This window comes from Nannospalax galili, unplaced genomic scaffold, assembly GCF_000622305.1.
Source record: "Nannospalax galili isolate Female #2095 unplaced genomic scaffold, S.galili_v1.0 scaffold312, whole genome shotgun sequence".
Classification (NCBI taxonomy): domain Eukaryota; kingdom Metazoa; phylum Chordata; class Mammalia; order Rodentia; family Spalacidae; genus Nannospalax; species Nannospalax galili.
The window spans coordinates 502,539-525,537 of record NW_008335967.1 but is presented as its reverse complement, the minus strand read 5'-3'; positions in this window follow the sequence as shown (position 1 = coordinate 525,537).

Genomic DNA, 22,999 nt, shown 5'->3' with positions numbered 1-22,999 from the left:
CCTGCTTCCCTAATGATAAGTACTGCAATACTTTTGTAATTGTAGATTCAGTGATATAAGAATATAACAATTTTGTTGTAAACAATATGAAGGAAATAGAATCTGTAGACTCTACCCAAATGAATAAAAATCCAAAAATAATTTGGGAAAATCTTTTTCCACACTATTTTTTAATGTAGTGTATCTGAAATAAATCAAGAAAGGGAAGCAACTAGGTATATAAATTATAAACTGTTCATTTAAATACCATTTTCCTCTTAGGAAATGATCTTAGGACTCCTCTTTCTGAAGATGTTCATGTTTTTGAGTGATGGTTGAGTTCAAGGAAGCTGAAATGGTCATGTGATATAGGAGATCTATAATCATATTAGCATGTGTATTATATGTTTTTTCCTTTGTAATAAAGAAGTCACTATGAATCTCTGACTAAAGGAGTGAAAATACTAGTTGAGATTTCTGTGATGTGTAGCTCCAGGGGACAGGTTTTTACTTTGTCTTCAGGGACATTCAGAAGGTGATGCATGGTACATGTAACTGAAATAGCCAGCTATTACAAAAGAGTGATAGATCTTCTCTCTGGGATAAGCATGCTTTCTCCATTATATGGCTATGTTAAAGGAGGTCTCATGGCCTCCTTGTTTGGTAGTTTTAAATGGCCTGAAGTCAGACTCAAAGGCCAAGGGATTTGACCAGGCAGTGTAAGATATGAAGCGAGGGACTATCATGCTGAACAGAAATAAAGAAGTAAACATGGCTTTTTCTTTTCCCTAAAGCTCTAGAACTTGTCTCAAACTTTGCTCCCTGTAAGTATGTGGATTTGTCTCACTGAAGCTGAAATTCAGTTAGCAGTAGGGGAGAGCTTAGCAGTGGTTACATAAAACACCACAGGTCATGAAGCAGATCTTGGGTTAATAGAGAAAAGATGCAGAAGAAGCAATGAGTAGAGACGTCTGAGCTCTTACCCTCTCATTCCAGTGGTCACATAAGAAAGGACTCGTGCAATGCAGCTTTCGTTCACTTGCACTTTTCTTTCCATCACCTTATAATCATTAAGTGTCTCACGTGCCAGCAATATATAGGGCACGTTTTTCTGAAGAGATTATCTTGTGGTTGGAAAGGGGAAGATTATATTCAATAGATTAATGGAAAAAGTATAACTTAGACATCAAGTGTGATATTATAAAGACCTAGAGAAAGAAGTCTATAGTCTTGAATTCAATTCTGTGGCAGTAAGTGCCCTCATTCAATGAGGTACAAAGATGCTTGGGGATTCACAAATCCCCTGAAACTATATCCATAACATGGGCTATATATGCATTTTCCTAATGCATATTTTTCTCAAGAGGAAGACTGATAATTTAATTACTCTTTTATTTATTTGAAAAGTAAATATCATATTATTTAGTTTGTGAATCATGTTGTTTTGAAGTACATATACTATATCATGACTAAATCCAGCTAATTTGTATATACATTGCCTCACACACTTGTGATTCTCATGGTGAGAGCACTTTAAAATCTCTCAGCATTTTTCAAGAATACCGTGCATTGCTACAACTATAGTCATTATATAGACTGAACAATATCACTCTTGAACTTAATTCCTCCCATGAATTGGTACTGAAAATTCTTTAAGTGGTCTATGTGAAAAAATTAAGACTCAATGACTGTTTTAGAGTCATAATTTTTAATGAAAAGTTTAAAAGAAATTATTGGGTAGAAAAATTATTTTAATGTTATCAGTAAAGAGGAACAATTTCCTATTGTATTCCAAGCATTGCCTGAGTGCTTCAGAAACCATCTATATAGATTAAACTATAAGGCATAATTTAATTATCCATATGCTCCCTTTTTTGTGCCAAGTATCCTCCATTATTTCTACATGTTTCTTTCATTTCAGTTAATGTCTCCTTATACATAATTAACTCATGCTTGTTTGACTTTTGTTAGTAAGTTGATAGGTTGACTGATAAACTAGTTGTGTTACTTGGTTTGACATACCACCTTATACTTATGTCCCTCTTGAAGCTAAGGTTTCCCTCTGACTGGGCTGATAGTGGTGTGACCTGTCCTAGGGTAGGTAGGAGGCAGAGAAGGTAAATTTATAACACAGTCATGTTAAGCATTAAGCAGAAATATTTAGTTTCACTGTCCACAACTTTCTTATTGATTCTCCTTTCTCCTTCTAAATGTTGTCCAACTGTTAATCAGTTTAAAGTAAAAATCAAGGGTATCCTTTAAGAGAAAAATCAGTTAACTTTGATAGCATGTGGAGTATATATATGGACACTGGAGAGTCATTCTGGCCATATTTTTTCTGAGAAGATGGTGCTGAGATTATAATTTTAAAGGCTTTAGAAAGTTTAATTCCTTCTGTATCTTTTGCCATGGTGATCAACTCTCTAATCTATGCCCAGGTAGCCACATTCTAGGATGCCAAAGATACACACCTGGGGAAAAATTGTGACCATAAGAAAATTTAAGTTGTGTTTTGATAGATTGTATGGTAATGACTCTTACAATGCAGATGTACGCTGGACAATTGACATTTACTTGACCTTGCAACATAATGTAAACAAACTCACTGATTCATGTGCTCCTCTTATGACCTAGGTAGTAGGACTTTAATCCTTCATGACCCTTTCTTGCCCTCCACCCAAGATAGTGTATGAATGTGTGTATTTATGTACAAATGTGCGTATGCATGTGTCTGTATAAATGTGTGTATGTATGTATGTGTATGTATGATATATTTTACATATCAAAGCACTGCAAATAGTGCTTTTCTCATTGGAAATAATGAAATAATCATTAGAAGCCAACTGAAAGTTGAAATATTGGACAATCTGCTAACACAGATAAAAGATGTCTATGCTTTGCAAAATTAACCAGATCTTATACTCATGCTTTCATTCAACACATTGAAATTATAAAATTATGGATCAACTTGGAGAAGGTAACTACAAACGTTGTTTCTCTGGTGTTTTCAATTGCCTTGACAATGTACTAGCTAGACTGAAGGGACCACAGCTTCTGAAGAAGTAGAATCTGATTTTCAAAGATAACTTACATAATTGCTTTGTAAATGTTTCTGTCAACAGGTGTGTGAGCACTCCTAAGAAAGCCAAGCACAAAATCCAGGAGTGACTATGGTTCTGCACAAATGAAGCCATTACTATGTCAAGGTAAAGCTGTGGAGCTTGAAGGCCACAGTGAATGGGCATGCTATGTATGTAGGAGGGAAGCAAAAATATCCAACTGGGGTGCAAAACAATGCAATGTGTTTTGTTTATTATGCCACTTTGGGTAGTTTCCCCCAAATAGTAAGGGGTTAAATGACAGATATATATAAAATCATGGCATATCAATACATTCTATTCCACACAGAAACAAATCAGAAACAGTTTTACAAATTCAATTCAGAGTCTGGGTTGTGCCTTTGTGAGGCATGTTACTAACCTTTTAAAAAATTTTAATTGAATTTTTGTGATTTCCATACAATATAGTTTGATGGTATTTAGATCCCCTTTCCTATATGTACCTCCCTTACTGTCCCCCCTGCCACACCCAATTTAATGTTCTCTATTGTACATAAAGTCTGATTTGTGTTCGCAAATGTCCTTCATTGTGCCTCCATCCACTGGTGCCTGCTAACCATTTTTGATTCAGCTGGCCTGGAACTCCCATGAATACTATATGGATCAGGCTGTCCTTTGATAGTTTTCAATTTGATGGGTAGTTTGATGGGCAGTCAAGGCTCAATCACTTTTACACTTGAAAATTCACTTAATTACACAAGATCACAAAAAGTAGGTGTTAGGATCAGGATCTGCAGCAATCCTCTCCCCAGTGCAACAGGGCCTCATGGTTTTGCAGGCCTTTCGAGGATACAGGAACTGAGTTAATGAGCACCCTGACCATCTGCAAACAAGATAGACTCCCTACACCTATAACCCAAGACCCAATTACTGCAAGGGCTGTTTCAGCACAGCCTGCTTCCCCCCTGATAATTTTGGAAGAAGAATAGGTCCCTTACTCCATGACCCAGATCCTGGCTGATGTAACGGAGCAGTCTGACAGAGACTGTTCTCTCCTGATAAGCCCTAGGCTTTCTCTCTCCCACCTAACTTGTTTAAAAATATTTTCCCACCTTCTGCATCCCCCAAACCCTCTGTAAAGCCCCCAGCCAACAGCCTGAATTAGGGGACTGTCTCGTGTGCTTTCTCTGCCAATAAACTCTACCCTGCCGGCGTTCTTGACTGTGTCCTGGTGCTCTCTCCTGATTGACTCGATTTACCTATCATATGGTGCTGAAATCCAGCCCAAACCTAGGAACTGCAATCATTTGGGAATCTCACATAAAGAATTCCAACTGGCCGCCATTACCAGCCCCTGTGAACACCACTGATTTGGCTTTTGAGCTACACTCCAACTCTTCCTCTCTCTGTGTCTGTTTCTGTCTTTCTCTCTCTGTCTCTCTCCTTTCTCACTGCCTTTCTCCTTATGGCCACCGCAATTCTTTTCCTGCCACTCTGGAGCGTACTCTGCCTTGCTTTCACTTCTCTCCTGCTCCTCTACATCTTTTGAGTTGTTTTTCAATTGGATTTAGAGGTCACTCCCAGACCTGATGCAAGACCACTGGGCAGTACGGGTCTCCACAACCATTGAGTGTCTGGCACAGTTACTGTGTCTGTCCAAGCCCAACTGAGGGGTGGACCTACCCCTCCGTTGCTCTCAAACCCATTGTCTTAGAGTCTCTTGGTCCCAGAGCTAGCTCTCCCAAAGGAGCACAGGCCCCTTCCAGCCTGCTAAAGGGTTTTCCAGATGCCCATTGTGACCGGGGGTCCCAGAGACCTTAGCAGCCTACTACCCATGCACGGGGTACAGGCCTCTTGTCTTGAGGTCTATTGGTGTCCCGTGTAAACCTTTTGAGCTTTTCCTCCATGGTCCAGAATCTCTCTCTTCTGCTTCCTTTCACTGGGAATCTGGAGGAAGCCAACCCTACAAAGGCACAGGCACGACCTGAAAAGGCTGCTCCTAAGACCAGGTAACTGGGAAGGCAGGCTCTGGAAGTCTCCACTCTCCTTTCTCTCACCCTCTCATTAAGCCTCAGGCTCCCTCTCCTTCTCCCTCCTTTTCTTTGCTCCTCACATCTCCTCTTCACTTTCGCTTTCTCATGCTCCGTGATTCTGAGCTTCTCTCTCTCACTCCCACCCCCCTTGGGCTCCTCTTCCCTCAGCTTCCACTAAATCTCAAAATCAGTCTCTCTCTCTTTCTCTCTCTCTCTCTCTCTCTCTCTCTCTCTCTCTCTCTCCTCTTGTCTCTCCTATACCCCTTCTTTCTTACTCTCCACATCACTTTTCCCAGCCTTTTCCTTGTATTTTGTCTCCCTCTACTGGCTGGTCGTGCCATGCTCTTGTTGCAAGGTTTTTCGCTCAACTCCTCTACTGGTAAAATCACACCGGTGTGTCGGAAAGTCCTTTCCTTTCGCTGGTTATGGGACACTGTTCCCAGGGATAGGAACATGCACCCCTTTCTTCCCAGGGCAGGAACTTGCCCTTTCCCTCCCTAGTGATCTAATTACAGGATGCTGCCCCCAGGGACTGAAAAAACTTGCCCTTTCCCTCCCTAGTCATCTAATTGCAGGATGCTGCCCCCAGGGACTGAAAAAACACATTCTCAGGCCTTTCCCAGAAAGGACATCTTCCTTGATGATTGGTTCTGCACGTTCTCATTTTGGCACAATCTATGCCTCTTTTCCTCCTCCTCCTCCCTCCACCCATCTCTTCCTCATATCCTGTGCTCTTTCCTGCTCAGACTCTTGGCTGCCGTCCCTGCCTCTGCTCCCTATGGGGAGAGTATCCTCATTGTCTCTTCCTACTTGCTCAGTTCCTTCTCTATCTCCTTTGCACTTTATACATACTCTGTCACTATGGGGACTGCTCAGTCCAAGCCTGAGGGTCTCAAGCCACTTGCTTGTCTTCTTAAATCTTTACAACAACTAGGACTTTCAGATACAACCAGGCCAAAGTGCTTAAAGTTCCTGTCCATCACTGCCTGGCCCAGTACAAATTAGATAATGATTCTGTTTAGCCAGACACCAGAACCTTAGACTTCAATATTTTGAGAGCCTTAGATAATTTCTGCCAATGTAGTGGCAAAAGCTCTGAGCTCCCTTATGTCCAAGTCTTTTTTGATCTCTGTGCTAATCCCTCCCTCTATGCCTCTTGTTCCTCTCATCAAGTTCTCCTTCACAGGATCCCAACCCACAGGTTCCTGACCCCTTGGGGGGGCCTCCACTCCCCCTCCGTACTCGTCTACCTCAGCCTGTGATCCCAACATAGTTGATGAACTTCCTCCAAGTAAGACTCAACCTCAATCCCTCCCTGCCCCTAGTATCCTGTATTTCTTCACTTTTTCCTCTAAAGCTTCCTTCTCCGTGCATGGCTCCTCTTTCTCTTTCTTTCTTTCTTTCTTTTCTTTCTTTCTTTCCTTCCTTCCTTCCTTCTCACTATTCACCTCCTCAAGGCAGCTGCTAAGATTGCCAGCTCACCTGCCCTGAGGATTTTTCTTTAAGAGTCTAATAAAATTGTACGAGCTTCCAATGGGGTCCATTCTTAAATTCTTTTATGAATGAGACTAAGAACCCTCTAGGGGACACTCTTTCTCCCCATTTCATATTGTCAACCCAGATGGGACCCCAACATTCTAATAACTTATTTATTTGGTGGTCATGCAGAGGTTTTCAAGCACACACTGATTTTGGCTCTTAAATGAGCAGGAGAACTTCCTTATACATTTTGCTATCTTGCCTTGGGACATTTGGGCAGAGGCTGAAGCTGCTGGGTGGCTGCAGCAGAGCATTTGTGGCTTGCCTCCTGGTTTAAAGCCACTTTTTTTCCCCCTAAACTTTTTCTTAGGCAGAGGGGCTTGAAATTTTGACGTTAGGCCCTATTGGGCACCAAGCAATCTGTACTCAGGTCATGTGGTCCTGAGGCTCCTACTTTTCCAACTAGATTTAAGCATTTTAAATTTCAGTGTACATGGAAAGTCACAGGCCGTGCTCGGGTGAGACATATGCTTTCAGAGCAACAACCCAGTGATTTATGTGCTGGAGAGAAGGCTCAGTGGTTAAGAACACTGGTTGTTCTTGCAGAAGACCTTGGTTCGAATCCTAGCATCAACATGGCAGCTAACAACTGTCCTTAACTCCAGTCCAAGAGGGTCTGACAGCCTCTTCTGACCTCCTCAGGCATTGAACGACATGGGTGCATTTACCTACATGCAAGCAATACACGCATATACATAAAATAAAGATAATAAATAAAATATTTTAAAAAATTTCAGTGTACATGGAAAGTCACAGGCTGTGCTCAGGTGAGACATATGCTTTCAGAGTAACAACTCAGTGATTTTATGTGATGGACATGCACCCTCTTCCTTCTGCTGCCTTCATGAGTTTCTTTTCCAGCATAGCTTGTATTTAGGAATGAAGAGATCTGGAGAACTTTGCTTGACATTTACAGGTACAATGGCTGGTGAGAGACATGGATTCCTTTGTTTTGCTTTTCTATTTGGGGCCTATTTGTATCTCTGAGGGTACCTTTTTCTTTTGTATCAAGTCTAACTTAACTGGGTGCTTTGTAAAAGTAAAAATGGTTGCTGTCCACATTTAATCTGTGAGGCATGTGAATCCCATAGGGTTTGTAACCTGGTGAGGGATGGGCTTGTTTTATTATGGGACTGTGCTCATTAACATGGCCATGTGGCCTTGTCACCATCATGGTTGCTGACCTCACCAAGAGGGAGGCAAACATGTGACCTGGTCTCCACCTTGGTTGATGACATCATCAATATGGGGGCAGTCACATGGCTTCATTGCAATCTTGGACAGTAACTTTTTCAAAATGGCAGTAACTGTGTGATCTGGCTGCCATCTTAATTCAACCAACATGGCATGATTCAAAATGACAATACCCAGAAACTTACTGGTACCAGGGGTGCCTAGGCATTCCCTGAACTGCAGATATTTAATCAAATGTCCTAATTCTCTTACAGTTTATTTTTATTTTGGTTTCTTGATGAGGTCATAGAAAAGTAATGCATTTTTATGTCAGACTAAGAGAGTAATGCCAGATCTCCACAATGGAAGTTTAAAATTTAACATTGTTTTGGCCTGTTTCTAAAGGGGATTACTTTGAGTTTTAACTTCTTGTGTGGTATATTTACTGGTTTTTAAAGATGACTTTTAAGTTTTTACATTGTTTGACACATTTGCTGATTTTTAAAAGGGATGTTTGCTTGACATCTTTACCTGGTAGTTTTCAAGGAATTATTTTGGATTTTAATATCTTTTATATGGTATATTTGCTGATTTCTAAAAGTGACTATTTTAAATTCTTATTGTTTCGCATAGTATATTTGTTAGTTTCTAAAGGGAACTTAACATTTTTCTAACCATATGCTTTCAAGGTACAAAGGGAGCTGACACTTTGTGATGGCTAGACCTGTGAAGCACATGGGAATTTGCTGTACTCCAGGGCCAAACCTTACAAGAGACAAGCTACTATTAGCACATAGGTTAAAAGGTATAGCCTACTTGGGTGGGAGGGTTAAGATGCCAGCTCCACTGCTCTTAATTTCTCCCCTCTCTGCATTGTGATTCTAAGACTGTTTTTCTCTGGAATAGGGTTACTTCCCTCTCTGATGCTCAGTTGCTCTGTGCTTTGTGCCTGCCTCATCATGCCCTGGGTACTTTGTAGTTACAATGTCATGGACAGACTAAAGGGAAAGAGTATTGTGATATTGTCTTTTTGCAAGTTCTTTTAGGTACCACTGTTTTCTGTGTTCCTTATTCTCCAGGTTATGGTACATAATTCAAGATTATGAATAGTAAATTATGAAATGCTTTTTCTCGATTTGGTCACAATAACAAGGAAAGTCACTAACACAGACTAATATAAATGTATAGTAAATACAAAGATAAATTTAACTGCTTGATGAAAAAAACATGATAGATTTTTCTTTGAAAAAAAAAAAAAGCGGACAATTCCTCTCTCCTACCTGCAGGCCTCTCTCTGGGGTAAGTCCATTGTGCCCTCAAAGCCTTGACTCTCCCAGCCTCATTCACCCTCCCATCTCCACAGCCTTTCTCTCCTCCAAGTTTGGGCCCTGCCCCATTCCTTGTCTTGGGGCCCCAGACACCTGGGGAATGAATACTACTCCTTGATCCTTTTCATCCAGATCAAAGGAGTGCCTTCTCTGGGGCCCAGGAGCTCTGCTTCTGGGCCTGGCCCTGCCCCTCACCTCTCTCTGCTTCCCTGGGCCTGCAGGACCCGCCACAGGCCTTACTCCTACCCATAGACCTCTCTCAGGGGTAAGTATTTTGCCCTCGCATCTCCGCTGCCTTTCTCTCCTCCCAGTTTGGACCCTGCCCCATTCCTTGTCTTGGGGCTACAGACACCTGGGGACAAATACCAATACTGCTCCCTGATCCTTTTCATCCGGACCAACAGAGTGCCTTCTCAGGGCCCCAAGAGCTCTGATTCTGGGCCTGGCCCCACCCTCACCTCCCTCTGCTTCCCTGGGCCTGCAGGATGTGAAAATGACCATCCTACCAAAAGTCATATATAGATTCAATGCAATGCCAATCAAAATCCCCATGACATTTTTCACAGAATTGGAAAAAACTATGCTAAGATTTATATGGAAGCACAAAAGACCTTGGATAGCCAAACCAACCCTGAGCACTAAGAGCAATGCCAAGGGGATTACTATACCAGATTTCAAGCTGTGTTACAGAGCCAAGGTCATAAAAACAACATGGTACTGGCACAAAAAATAGACCCATAGACCAGTGGAACAACATTGAACACCCAAATATGAGCAAATGCAATTTCAGCCACCTGATATTTGACAAAGGGGCCTAGAATATCAACTGGAGGAAAGACAGCATGTTCAGCAAATGGTACTGGCAAAACTGGATCTCCAATTTAGAAGAATGAAACTAAACTCCTTCTTTCACCCTGCACAAAAGTCAATTCCAAATGGCTCAAAGATCTCAATGTAAAACCCGAAACTCTGAAACTATTAGAAGAAAACATTGGGAAAAACCTACAAGACATAGGCATAGGAAAGGATTTTCTAAACTGGACATCAATTGCTCAGGAAACAAGGGCAAGAATTAACAAATGAGACCTCATTAAGGTAAAAAGTCCCAAAGCCATGGCATGGCTATAGGATGGAAGTCTGTCTTATAAAAGAGGTGACCTCGTGTAAAGTCAGACATAGCCAGAGAAGTTCACATGAAATGGACAAAGGCAAATCTTACAAACAAAAAATGCTGTTGGATTTTCTTTGGGAACTCTGCATAGAGCGATTTCAAAATACAGCCTCTATGGCTTCCTCCACTTGATAGTTCCACTAACTAAATGGATTTCTGAAGTGGCCAACTAGAAATATAATCAGGGAAATGCAAATTAAAACCACTTTAAGATTTCACCTTACCCCAGTCAGACTGACTAAGATCAACAAATGATACCAAATGTTGGAGAGGATGTGGGGAAAGGGGAACACTCATCCACTGCTGGTGGGGCTGCAAACTGGTCCAACCCCTATGGAAAGCAGTGTGGAGAACTCTTAAAAACCTACAAATGGACCTACCATTTGACTCAGTTATACCACTCCTTGGCATATACCCTAAGAACTCATCCTATTTCAGAGACACATGTACACCCACGTTTGTTGCTGCTCTTTTCATAATAGCTAAGAGATGGAAGCAACCGAAATGTCCGTTAATTGATGAGTGGATAATGAAAATGTGTTTCATTTATACAATGGAGTTTTACTCAGCAGTAAAGAAAGATGAAATCATGAAATTTGCAGGTAAATGATGGAACTAAAAATTGTTGTACTAAGTGAAGTAACAGAGACTCAGAAAAAAAATTGACATATATTCTCCCTCATATGCGGATCCTAGAACCAGACTCTGATAAATAAGTATGCAACCAGACATAACTCTAGGAACCAGGATAATGGAAAGGCAACAGGGAGGTAACAGAAAAGAAAGAACCTGAAAGAGAAGAACAGTAGGAAACAGGCCTTAATAAGGGAGATATGGATAAAAATTGGGTTAGTTTAAGGGAGGGGGGAGGGAAGGGTATACAAGGAACCTAGGGGATAAAGGGAAAGAAGGAGCTCAAGAGAGGTAGGACCACAGGAGAAGGATATTAGTAAGGGAGAAAGGGGGGAAATGGGGGCACCTTAAGTGGGAAAACCATGATGGAGGGGTGAGACAATGTGAGACATAAACAATGCCTAGCTAGTTTTGAAAACCAGAGAGAACCATATTACTCCTACAACCTACTGACAAATTATACATATCAGATCAAGAAATATATGTCTAGGTAAGGTTTATTTGAGAACAACTGATCTTTGCCCAAGATTTATCTATATGACGCACAATAATTAAAAATACCAGACTGGTGGAACTAAACTTCTCAGATGTTTAACAGACATACTTTGAGGTCTATAATAATTTGGTCAGAGGGACATAAAGGACACTTTTTGCTCCTTGCCCTCCTATGTCGACTAGTTCCAGGGGACTATGAGCATCTCTCAAAATGTCCTATAATGGTGGTGGGTCACCTGTCCTCTTGATCAAGGAGGCCGAGGAGACCCCATCAGATGGACTTGAACCAGTGTCCAGTCTATAAAGAGGAGGGTCAACACAGAGGAATCATTTCCTCCATGCTTCCAAGTGAAGCCAACCATGGTCAAGCAGGACCTTTGACTTATCTTCACATAGGCGGAACTGGTAAAAGAAAGGAGCCAGGGGCCCCTCCCAAGCCCATGTGACCCCTGAGGAACAGATCCTCAAATGACCTTAAGAGTAAAAATAAATCGGTTTATCTGGACTGCATGGCCTTAAACACCCAAGAGGAAAGTATACCCAAAGATTAAATGGGCCAACATAACTTCATAAGAGTCCATATGTGTAGCTAAAGGCTACATAACAAGCAACAATGCCAGACAAGCGATACCTTCTTTTGAATTTGTTGGCCAGGGTGGCCAAAGGGATTCCCAGATAGTAACCCAGCACAGAACTGGGAAAATGAACAGCAGACCCCAATTTTATCCAAAGGAATATAGACAACTGATTACTGCTAGATGAGGAACAGCTGACCCTCCTAAAACAAAGACCTCTAGATAGACTGACTAGATTCACCAGAAGAGCAAGTAGTGGGGAATGGCTGGGGGTGCTGACAACACAGCAGACAGTAGCAGGGATATCAGAGTAGAAGGGCTCTAGTCGGGGGAGGGAGGCTACGGGAGGGTGCTACCTGGGAAGTGGGTCTACAAATAAATAAAAAAGAAAAAAATAATTCTTCAGAAACAAAGACCTCTAGATAGACTGACTAGATTCACCAGAAGAGCAAGTAGTGGGGAATGGCTGGGGGTGCTGACAACACAGCAGACAGTAGCAGGGATATCAGAGTAGAAGGGCTCTAGTCGGGGGAGGGAGGCTACGGGAGGGTGCTACCTGGGAAGTGGGTCTACAAATAAATAAAAAAGAAAAAAATAATTCTTCAGAGCATAAAAATTTGCTCCTTAATATTTAGTAGATGTGAAAAACATTAAATCTACCTGCTACATGATGACTTTACATCCATGCTCAGATGCCAAGGAGCTCAGACAGTAAACGACTATGACTAGCAATAATCAGATATACAGAGATTAGAGATGCATATGCAAACATCTGTTATTTGTATTACAAAATAAGTTTCTCTGTATGAAACAGTATATTCTAAAATGAAATGGAGACCCTTTTTTAAAGTTTAAAACCTCATTTAATTTTATGTCTTATAGGATTTATAGAGAGTGCAATATTGTATAACTGTTTCAGTTCAACTGTAACCCTATAAATTTACAGCCAGTTTTGAAAGAGATGCATCTTACCTCTGGAAATTGTTATTGAATATGTCAACGCTGTTGTAATGAAATGATTCTTCTAATTATATGGTTATTAAATAAGTAATAATAAAAAAGGTTGAATAACAATAGCCAGTAGATGATTAAAAAAAAAAAAAAAGCTACAGGGAGACCCTGCCTCAAAAAAGACAAAAAAAAAAAAAAAAAAAAAAAAAAAAAATCAACAAAGAAACCCCAGGGCAAGTTACACTGCAGAAAAACTACTAATACATGGGAACTGAGCAATACTTTTTTGAAGGAATAGTGGGTGACTGAAGAAATCAGAAAAGAAATTAAAAATTCTTGGAGTCAAATGGAAATGAGAGCGCAGCCTACCAGGACCCCTTAGGAGCTAAGGCAGGTCTAAGAGGAAAACTTTACAATTATTTACATCACAAAGTAGAGATATCTAAAATAAACAATCCAATGATGCACATGAAAACTCTAGAAAGGCAAGAAGCCAAAGTCAAATGAAGAAGATGAAAGGAAATAACAAAGACCAAGATAGATCTTTAGATCTCTAAACAGATCTTTAGATCTCTAGATAGGCTGGCTAGATTCACCAGAAGGGCAAGTAGTGGGAACAGCCAGGGGTGCCAACAACACAGCAGACAGTAGCAGGGATATCAGAGTATAAGGGCTCTAGTGGGGGGAAGGAGGCTATGGGAGGGTGCCAACTGGGATGTGGGTGTATAAATAAATTTTTAAAAAAGAAAAAAATAATTCTTCAAAGCATAAACATTTGCTCCTTAATAATTAGTAGATGTGAAAACCATTACCATTGAAATCTACCTGATGACTTTATATCCATGCTCAGATGCCTAGAAGCTCAGAAAGTAACCAAATGTAACTAGTAATAATCAAATATATAGATATTAGAAATGCATGCGCATCTTAGTGGAGCTCAGAAAGTAACCGACTGTGACTAGTAATAATCAGATATATAGAGAGTAGAAATACATGTGCATCTTAGTGTCAAGTGTTTTGAAAACGACTTTTTCTGTATGAAATTGTGTATTTTAATAGTGAAATGGAGAGCTTTTTTAAAGTTTAAAACCTCATTTAATTTTATGTCTTATAGGGTTTATACAGGGTACAATATTGTATAACTGTATTAATTCAACTATATATGTAAAAATTTACAGCCAATTTTGAAAGAGATGCATCTTAGCTCTGGAAATTGTTATTGAATATGTCAATGCTGTTGTAATGAAATGGTTCTTCTAATTATATGGTTATTAAATAAATACTTTTAAAAATGAGGACAATTCACAGGAGAGGACAGAGAGGGTATTCTCCCTAGAATTCCTCAATCAGTAACTAAAGCATCACAGTTTTCCTGAATTGATTATGCTGGAGGTTGTGAACATCAATTTGGTAATGTTTAACTATGTACCAGTTGCTTCTTTCTACCTAAAGGAAGGTTTTGGTAGACCACTCTCTAAACTACATAAGATAAAAAAGATTTTTAAATGTCTTGTGTTTTCTATAAGGTTTACCTGGGAACTTATAAAGCACAGTGTGTACATGGGTATTATTAACTTATTACATTATCTTATGTGTGTAATTTAGATTCTATGTTCTTTTAATAAGATGATGCTACCCAGTACTCTGTTCTAAGTCAAACAACTACCACCTTCACGACTTCAACTGTGTCCACTAGCAAAAGATCATCACAATTGAACTTGTTGACTATTATATTCTTTAATTAAATGAGTAAGCAGAGTCATTGGGCCCTCACCTGAGTATCCAGCTGCTCTTCCCAGCCAACTTTATGAATTTGGCCCTCATCACATATGGTCTCCTGGGTTTGGGGAGGAATAAAGTATATTATATGGGGAAGGCTAGGAAGAGAAGGCTTGATCCATGCTGGGTAAAGGTGTTCCAGTGTAAATACTCTCAGGTCACCCATACACCTCAAGAACCCCTTAGTCGTCTCTGTCAGTAAGCAGTAAATTCATTGGTTCCCCAGGAAAACATTAATGTAATCAAACATTGGTTTGACCCTAGAGCCTTAGAAGGGGATAAACATTGCTTAGTGTCCCCAGGAAAAGAATTCTCACAACAGATGGAAAATTTATTTCTTAATGTTATTATGTTTCATGATTATTAAGAAAGAAAATGGAAACTTAAAAGATGTTAGAAGGATAAGAATTATGATGGCTGGATATTTCCAGAATAGACAGAAAAATGAGCATGCCTAAGCAAGTAATGGAAGTCTGTGTAGGTTTGTTGCAATTTATCAAGGATGAGACAAAGATAATATATAGATAATCTTAAAATTTCAAAGGACATAGCTTAGTCAACTAGTTCAAGAATGTCTAGTAAAGGTTTATTTAAGAATGTTGCCCAAGCTTTATCCACATAGCATATGGTAATTAAAAGTACCAGATTGGTGTAACTAACCTTGTTGGGTGTTTAACAGCTGTATTTTGAGGCCTATAAAAATCTAGTCAGAAGGACTTAAAGGACAGTTTTTGCTCCTTGCCCTCCAAGGTCAAGTAAGTTCCAAGGGACTATGGAACATCACTCAAAATGTCCTGTAACAGTGATGAGTCACCCGTCCTCTTGTTCACAGAGGCCATGGAGACCCCACCAGATGGACTTGAACTAGTGTCCAGTCTACGAAGAGGAGGGTCAACACAGAGGAAACATTTCCTCCACTCTTCCTAGTGAAGCCAGCTATGGTCAAGTAGGACCTTTGACTTATCTTCACATAGTTGGAACTGGTAAAAGAAAGAAGCCAGGGGCTCCTTCCAAGCCCATGTGACCCCTGAGGAACAGATCCTCAAACAACCTTAAGAGTAAAAATCATATGGTCTTAAACACCCAAAAGAAAAGTATAACCACAGATTAAAATGACCAGTTTATTTCTTTAAGATTTCAAGGGATTGGGGCTGGAGAGATGGCTCAGTGGTTAAGAATACTGGTTGTTCTTGCAGAAGACCTGGGTTCGAATTCCAGCACCCACATGGCAGCTAACAACTGTCTGTAACTCCAGTCCCAGGGGATCTGACAGCCTCTTCTGACCTCCATGGGCATTGCAGGACATGGGTGTACTTACCTACATGCAGGCAATACATGCATACACACAAAATAAAAATAGTAAGTAAAAATAATAAAAAAAAAAAAGAGTTCAAGGGATTACACTTCCCAGACATTAGGCTTAAGTCCATATAAAATGTAATTTAGATGATTATTTCTCATTGATGATTTTGTTTCTAATCAGAAAGTGCTGCTTAGATGTAAGACTTCAAATCTTGGTCTATAATACTGTAGTGCCCACCTGTAGCTAAGGGAGACAACCCATTATTGTTCTAAAATGACGGCTAAATTTGTTTTCTCTCCCTATCTAGAAGCCTTTGAGAGGGAACTGACACTAATTCTAGCCACTCCAACAGCTGTCAAAATGCTTGAAAAGATATCCTGAGTCCATTACTCTCACAAGTCCAGCCTTGGCAGACAAAAGGAAAATGAGGAGGAACCCAATAGATGGATGCTTTTGGAAGCCCTCATCAAAAATTCCAATGGATTTTAATTTGGACATTTGAAATTTGTCCTGTTCTAACTTTTTCTGTTTCCCTGTACAGAGCTTGTAATACTAACTACTCTTGCCTTTACTTCTCCTTCACATCGCCTAGACACCAGACAAGGACCTTCTTTTTTCCCTATAGTGAAGAGTTATGCAATCTGGGAGTCTTTTAGATAGATTCACTGAAGGGGGGTACCCCAATTGCCTCACCTTGCATCTCTGTTCAGCATGGAAGAAGCCAGAATGGTCTGCATCCTGATTCCCTATGGCAATTTGGGTAAACCTCTTCAGAGGGTGGTGTGATTAGAATAGGAGGTAGAAATTGGCTGGGCAGTTAGAATAAATAGACCCCAAAGAAAGTAGCCAGTTTCTTTCTTGGCTAAAATTCAAAATGTCCTTGGGCCTTTTAGCAACGTACTCTGTCCCAAAGGCCAAAAATGTTAGAAATATTTGGGAACTCTTATTCCTAAAAGATTTTAGGGTTATCTCTTCAGAGGGTGGAATGTTAGAGTATCAATAAGCCCCATAAATTAAACTGGTCCATACTATAAAAATGTCTAGTCCATCTGTTGGAGGACTCTTTTTCCAGTCTCACTGGTCAATTACCTAGTGATAGAACCACTCCCAGGAATGCAGGTTCACCTTAAGTTATGCTAAATAGATGGGAGGAATACCTGGTATGTTAATAAGGTAGTGAATATTTCCTGCCTGGAACTAGCTGAGATCCCACATAACTTCCAGACCAGCCACAGTCATATTGAGGACACCTGCTCGCCAACTTTTTTCATACCTGGACAAACTCTATACACCCTGGGAGAGGTGTACGATTACTTATCCACAAAAACAGAAGAGGCCAGGACAAAGAGATCAACCATCCTGGCAGTCCTAGTAGGAACCAGTCTGGTGATATCAGTAGCAGCCACTGGGCCAGAGGTTTAGGGCACAGGCTGAGCTCAACCCAGCATCTCTCTCAAGGGGGAACTCACCACAACAGTGGAAACTACAGCCCAGTCAGTAGAGATCCTATAATAGCTGTCTTCCCTGGCTGAAGTTGCCTCCAAAATAGGGGAGTCCTGGACCTACTAATGGCAGATAAAGGGGGAACCTGTATTTTTAAAGAATGTTGTTATTATGTCAATTAATTGGGTAAGAGCAAACAAAATGTAAAGTGCCTCCAGCAGCTAGCCAAAGATTTTTCACTTAAAAACTCAAAATATCAGGCCAGGCATGATGGTGCACGCCTTTAATCCCAGCACTTGGGAGGCAGAGGCAGGCGGATCTCTGTGAGTTCAGGCCAGCCTGGTCTACATATTGAGTTCCAGTACAGCTGGGGCTATAAGGAGACCCTGTCTCAAAAAGACCGAAAAAAAAAAAAAACCTCACAATATCAGCTATTACCCCAATGGGCTATTTCACTGGGTTATTACCATGGCTTCTACTCTTGCTGGGGCCTCTGCTTTCCATCACTCTAGTACTAACTATTGCTCCCTGCTTCTTCAAATATTTTCAGGGCTGAATCCAACAGCTAACTTATACTAATTTTAATCAGCTTTTACTTTCCTTCCCTCTACATGTATATGAGCACTGTCAACCATTGAGGACCCTGTTCAGATGCACAAGGTGGAAACCCCCACTGTCTGACTGATCCCTAATCCATCCTCCCCTATGTTGACCATGTTCAGCAGGAAGCAACAAGCTGATGACGGTGCCCCCATCCCATGACTAGAAAAAGGCTGGAATATTGGGGATTGGATCTGCAGCAACCCTCTCTCCAGTGCAACAGGGCTTCATGGCTTTGCAGAACCTCTGAAAATACAGGAACTGAGTTAATGAACACCTTGACCATCTGCAGACAAGATAAACACACTCCCTACACCTCTGACCCAAGACCCAATTGCTGCAAGAGCTGTTTCAGCACAGCCTGCTTCCCCTTTGATAAATTTTAGAAGAACAGGCCACTTTTCCCATGACCCAGATCCTGGCTGATGTAAGGGAGCAGTTTGACAGAGACTGTTCTCTCCTGATAAGCCCTAGGCTCTCTCTTTCTCCTGCCTAACTTGTTTAAAAATATTTTTCTGCCTTCTGCATCCCCCAAACCCTCTATAAAGCCCCCAGCCAACAGCCTGAAAACTGAAAGTTCCTCCATCCCGAATTAGGGGACTGTCTCGTGTGCTTTCTCTGCCAATAAACTCTACCCCGCGGGAGTTCTTGACTGTGTCCTGTTGCTCTCTCCTGATTGACTCGATTTACCTATCAGTAGGTAGATGATTTTATATAACTTGTATGATTCCATTTCTCCTATAGACTAGTAAGAACCAGTTAGTGATGGGGTCTAGGAAAATTAGTTTATATTAAAATTGAAAATGTAGATGTTTGAATCATTAACACTTAATATGGAATAACAGATAAATACCAAATCAAGTCTTGGAGGAAGGTAAATGAAATGAAGTAGTCATCTGGTGGAACAGGGTGAAATTGCTGTGTAGCTAACTGAAACAACTGGCAGAAAAGCCATAACCATTAGGGATCCATATGGGGATGAATATCTCCTATATGGATAATGCTTCGACTCATGGGGGCATAGTTGAGGGACATATTATGGAAACAAAAGACTAGGATAAAGAGAGAAAGCAATCAAAGAGGGAGTTAGAAGCTTGATCTCATCAGGTGCTACGTAGTGAGTGCAAGGCCCTGGGGCACCTGCCTGTGCTTCCTGCTCTGGTAATTGTCACTGGCTTCCACTTTTAAATATTGTTATTTTAAAAAATTTTTATTTTATGTGCATGAGTGTATTGCCTGCATGTGTGTAAGTGTACCCATGTCATGTTGTTCAATGTCCACAGAGGTCAGAAGAGGGCATTGAATCTCCTGGAACTGGAGTTGCAGATTGTTGTTAGCCACCAGATGTATGCTGGGAACTGAACCTGGTTCCTCTGCAAGGGCAGTCAGTGCTCTTAACTACTGGGCCATCTCTCCAGTCCCTGTTTTCCTTTTTGAGAAAATGATGTTCTTACTTAATTCATTGAAGTGTTAATAAGGAATCACACAGAATATATATATAGTGCCCTTTTAAAGACTCTGTCCCATAAAAATGCTCAGTAAGTGGCCCTTTGTCTACATGTATTGCTTTCAATGTGTGAAATGACCTGCTTCTCCTAAGAGGCTATTATGGATCAGTGGATTAGCTAGTTCCTATGTTTTCTCTGATCCACTAGAAAATGCTCTTTTCTAACTGTAGAGTGGTGCAGATGAAATTGACCACTATTTTTTTCCTTGTACAAAACCTACAGCATTATAAGTCATTATGAAAGTATAGACTTAGAATGGGTCATATTGGCCATATCTAAAATACTAACACCTCTTTAGTTTAGCCCATTTTTATTTTCCATATCTAAAATACTATTAACACATCTCTTTAGCAAATTTTGTTTTCCTTTTGTCATTCTTTTAATTTCACATACATAAAAGAGATGGCTGAATCAATTATTGATGACTTGGATGAAATCTATCAAGCTGTTGTGGTGAGCCATCTTTCTGTCTTTTACACCTTGGGGTAGATGCTTCATTGGTGACTAGGTCTGAGCTGCTCATTTTAAAAGTCAAATCCTCCACCTCACTGAAAACATTCTGTTTATTTCCTGTTGGAGAGGGAGGCAAATAAGGTTCTCTCTTAATGCAAAAATAGCTTGAGAACTACCTAACAGTTTATAAAAAATAAAATATCTCACTTCACATTAACTGGAATTTAAACTTTCTCTGACTTGTTTTATGTATTGTACTCCAGCATAAGTATCTAAAGTAACATGTTTTTTAAATGCAATCACAGTATGGAAGACAGTAACTTGAATTAAAAGCTTTTTAGGCTCAAAACTGAAATAAAACCCAAAACTTAAAAGCACATTGCTGAAAAAATATCAAATAATTAAGTTTGACAACTATGTTGGTATATAATGCTAGGCAGATAGCTATTTTCAACCCAGTTTAAATAAATTATTAAAATATATACTTGTGTCTATATTAAACTTATTTCAAGATGTAATAAAATATGATGTTAAGAATGTGAGAGTCGGTAATAGTTTTGTGTGAAAACTATTACCATTAACTTGTTTTCATTTAATTTTTCAACAAAAATTTTCTACACTAAACTTTACTATCATCAATAAAATGGGTATTCTTTTTTAAAAATGAATTAAAATAAAAATTTTTCATAATACTAAAAGGAGCCCAAAAATTTAGCCTCAAATCTCATTTTAGGAATAAAATGGTACGGCTGGAGAGATGGCTCAGCAGGTATGAGCACTGGCTGCTCCAACAGAGGACCTGGGTTTGGTTCCCTGAGCCCACATAGGGCCCAAGAGTTCATATCACCAGTTTCAGGGGATCTGATGCCCTCTCCTGGCCTGTGCAGGTATTACGTACACATGGTGTACTTACATACATGCAGGCAAAACATTCACATACATAAAATAAAAAATAAAATAAATTTTAGAAAATGGTGAGCCAGAGATGGCTGCTTGCACCTATAATCCCAGCATTTATGAGGCAGAGGCAAGAATATTGTTACAAATTCATGGCCAGCCTGATCTATCTACTCTGCAAGTTAGGCCAACCAGGGTTGGATAGCAAGTACCTGTCTCAAAAAATAAACAAAATACCTGGTGAGATTTGAGACTTTGACAATAAATCATTTGGTGTCTGTCTTTCTCCATCACACCTAACAGAAGACATGCTGTACAAGGAGACAAAATACATAAAATTTTAAGAAAATGTAGTATAACTGCTTGTGAGCAATGCTATCTAACTTGGTATTGTGAGCACATCATTTAGTGAGTTATCTGGAGGGCCATGGTAGTGTCTAATTTATTATGTAGACAAGAGGAAAACACATTGCTAAACAAATAGGGAGCTGAACAAACATCTGTAGGTGGGCTTCAGATCTTTGGGTTTTTGTTTTTGTTAGTTTTAATAAGGAGCCCTCCTGTAGCAAAGGCATTCGGCTACTAACTAGATCACCCAGCCTTGACTACAAAGAGCACTAACTGCCTCTAATTGGACCCGAGCACCTATTGTCTCACTTGTGAACCAGTATTGCCTCTCTATCCTTTTGAATGTATTTTGAGTGATGTTTGGAGATGTTGCAGGTTTGAAAATGCTGTAAATCAAGGTCAATTAATTCATATAACCAGCAAGACCCTCCTTGCAAACATGTTCAGTAACTTTGAAAACTCTTAGGAAGCGTGTGATTAGACACACAGTTCTTTTGATGGCTCTTCAAATATTCTTGAAACTTGGCAAAAATGACAAGAAGATCCAGGCAGAGCAGTGATTCATTTGAAAGTATAAAGGATGTTGTACCAGGGAGTTTTTCACATGGCGATGTGGAAGAAAGTCTCCTCGTGATGACAAATGGCTGAGACCCTTTCCTCCCAAGCAAATAGAGTGGAAACCAGGGAAGCCCCAAGTGACAGTTTTGGGAATGATTGTGATGTGCCAGGGACAAAATAAGAACTGATGCAAATGTCATTCTTGAGAACAAGGATGAGAGGTGCTGGCTTGGGAAACTTTGCTGCAAGAACTAGCAAGATGGACTGAGTTTAAATAAAAATTCTGTAGTTCATATTGTTTTTAGATGGCATATTTTGTATGCATGAGGGAGAGTGGCTAGCTGTTGATGTATTTCCTCCTGTGGGAAAGAATGGGGATGAGCAACAGGATGGAGAAAATCCTTTTAGCAGGATCCATTGTAGGGAAGCTAATCATGAACGGATAGGAAATTGGGTGACTGCAGTTGAGAGTCTTGAGATAGAAGGGGGGCTGATGAGAGAGATAGATGAAGGAAAAGAAGATAAACCTAAGGTTTCTTTTCCCCAGGTGGTTTTAATTAAGCTAAGAAGAAAATCCTCACACAATAAACAAAGGAGCATTTTTTCACAGGCACTCACACACAGAGGCAAAAATAAATAAATAAAATACTGAAGAAGAAAAAGTGTTTTCTTAAACCCTGAGGAGTATACTTAGAAGTGGGAGTTTGCAGGCAGCTCTGACATCACCAGCTGTTTAAAGCAACCAGATTAGCTGTCCTGAGCAGTGGCTTCCTTGATGTAACTATGGGAGACATTAGTTCTAACAGAAAGGGGTTGTTAGGAGGCTTCTGTGGGAAATGCAGAGTGTAGTATAGAGGAAATGGCTAACAAACATTGCTAAGAAGAGGTTGTCTATTTGTTTATAAAAGCATTGTAGCTTTTTGGAAGTATGACTGGCAAATGCTTACCTTGTGTATGTGGTTGGGAATACTTAAGATCTAGTCTTTAAGCAAATTGTGTACAATACAGCATTAACTGTGTCATGGTGATCCCATTGGAGCTCCAGACAGCAAATTCGTACCTTTAACACCATCTGTCCACATCTCCCTACATCCTCTGCTAACCAGTCTTTGACCCCTTGTTTCTGTAGCTTTGACTGTAAAACAACAAAACAGCCATGCAGGCCAGATCACCA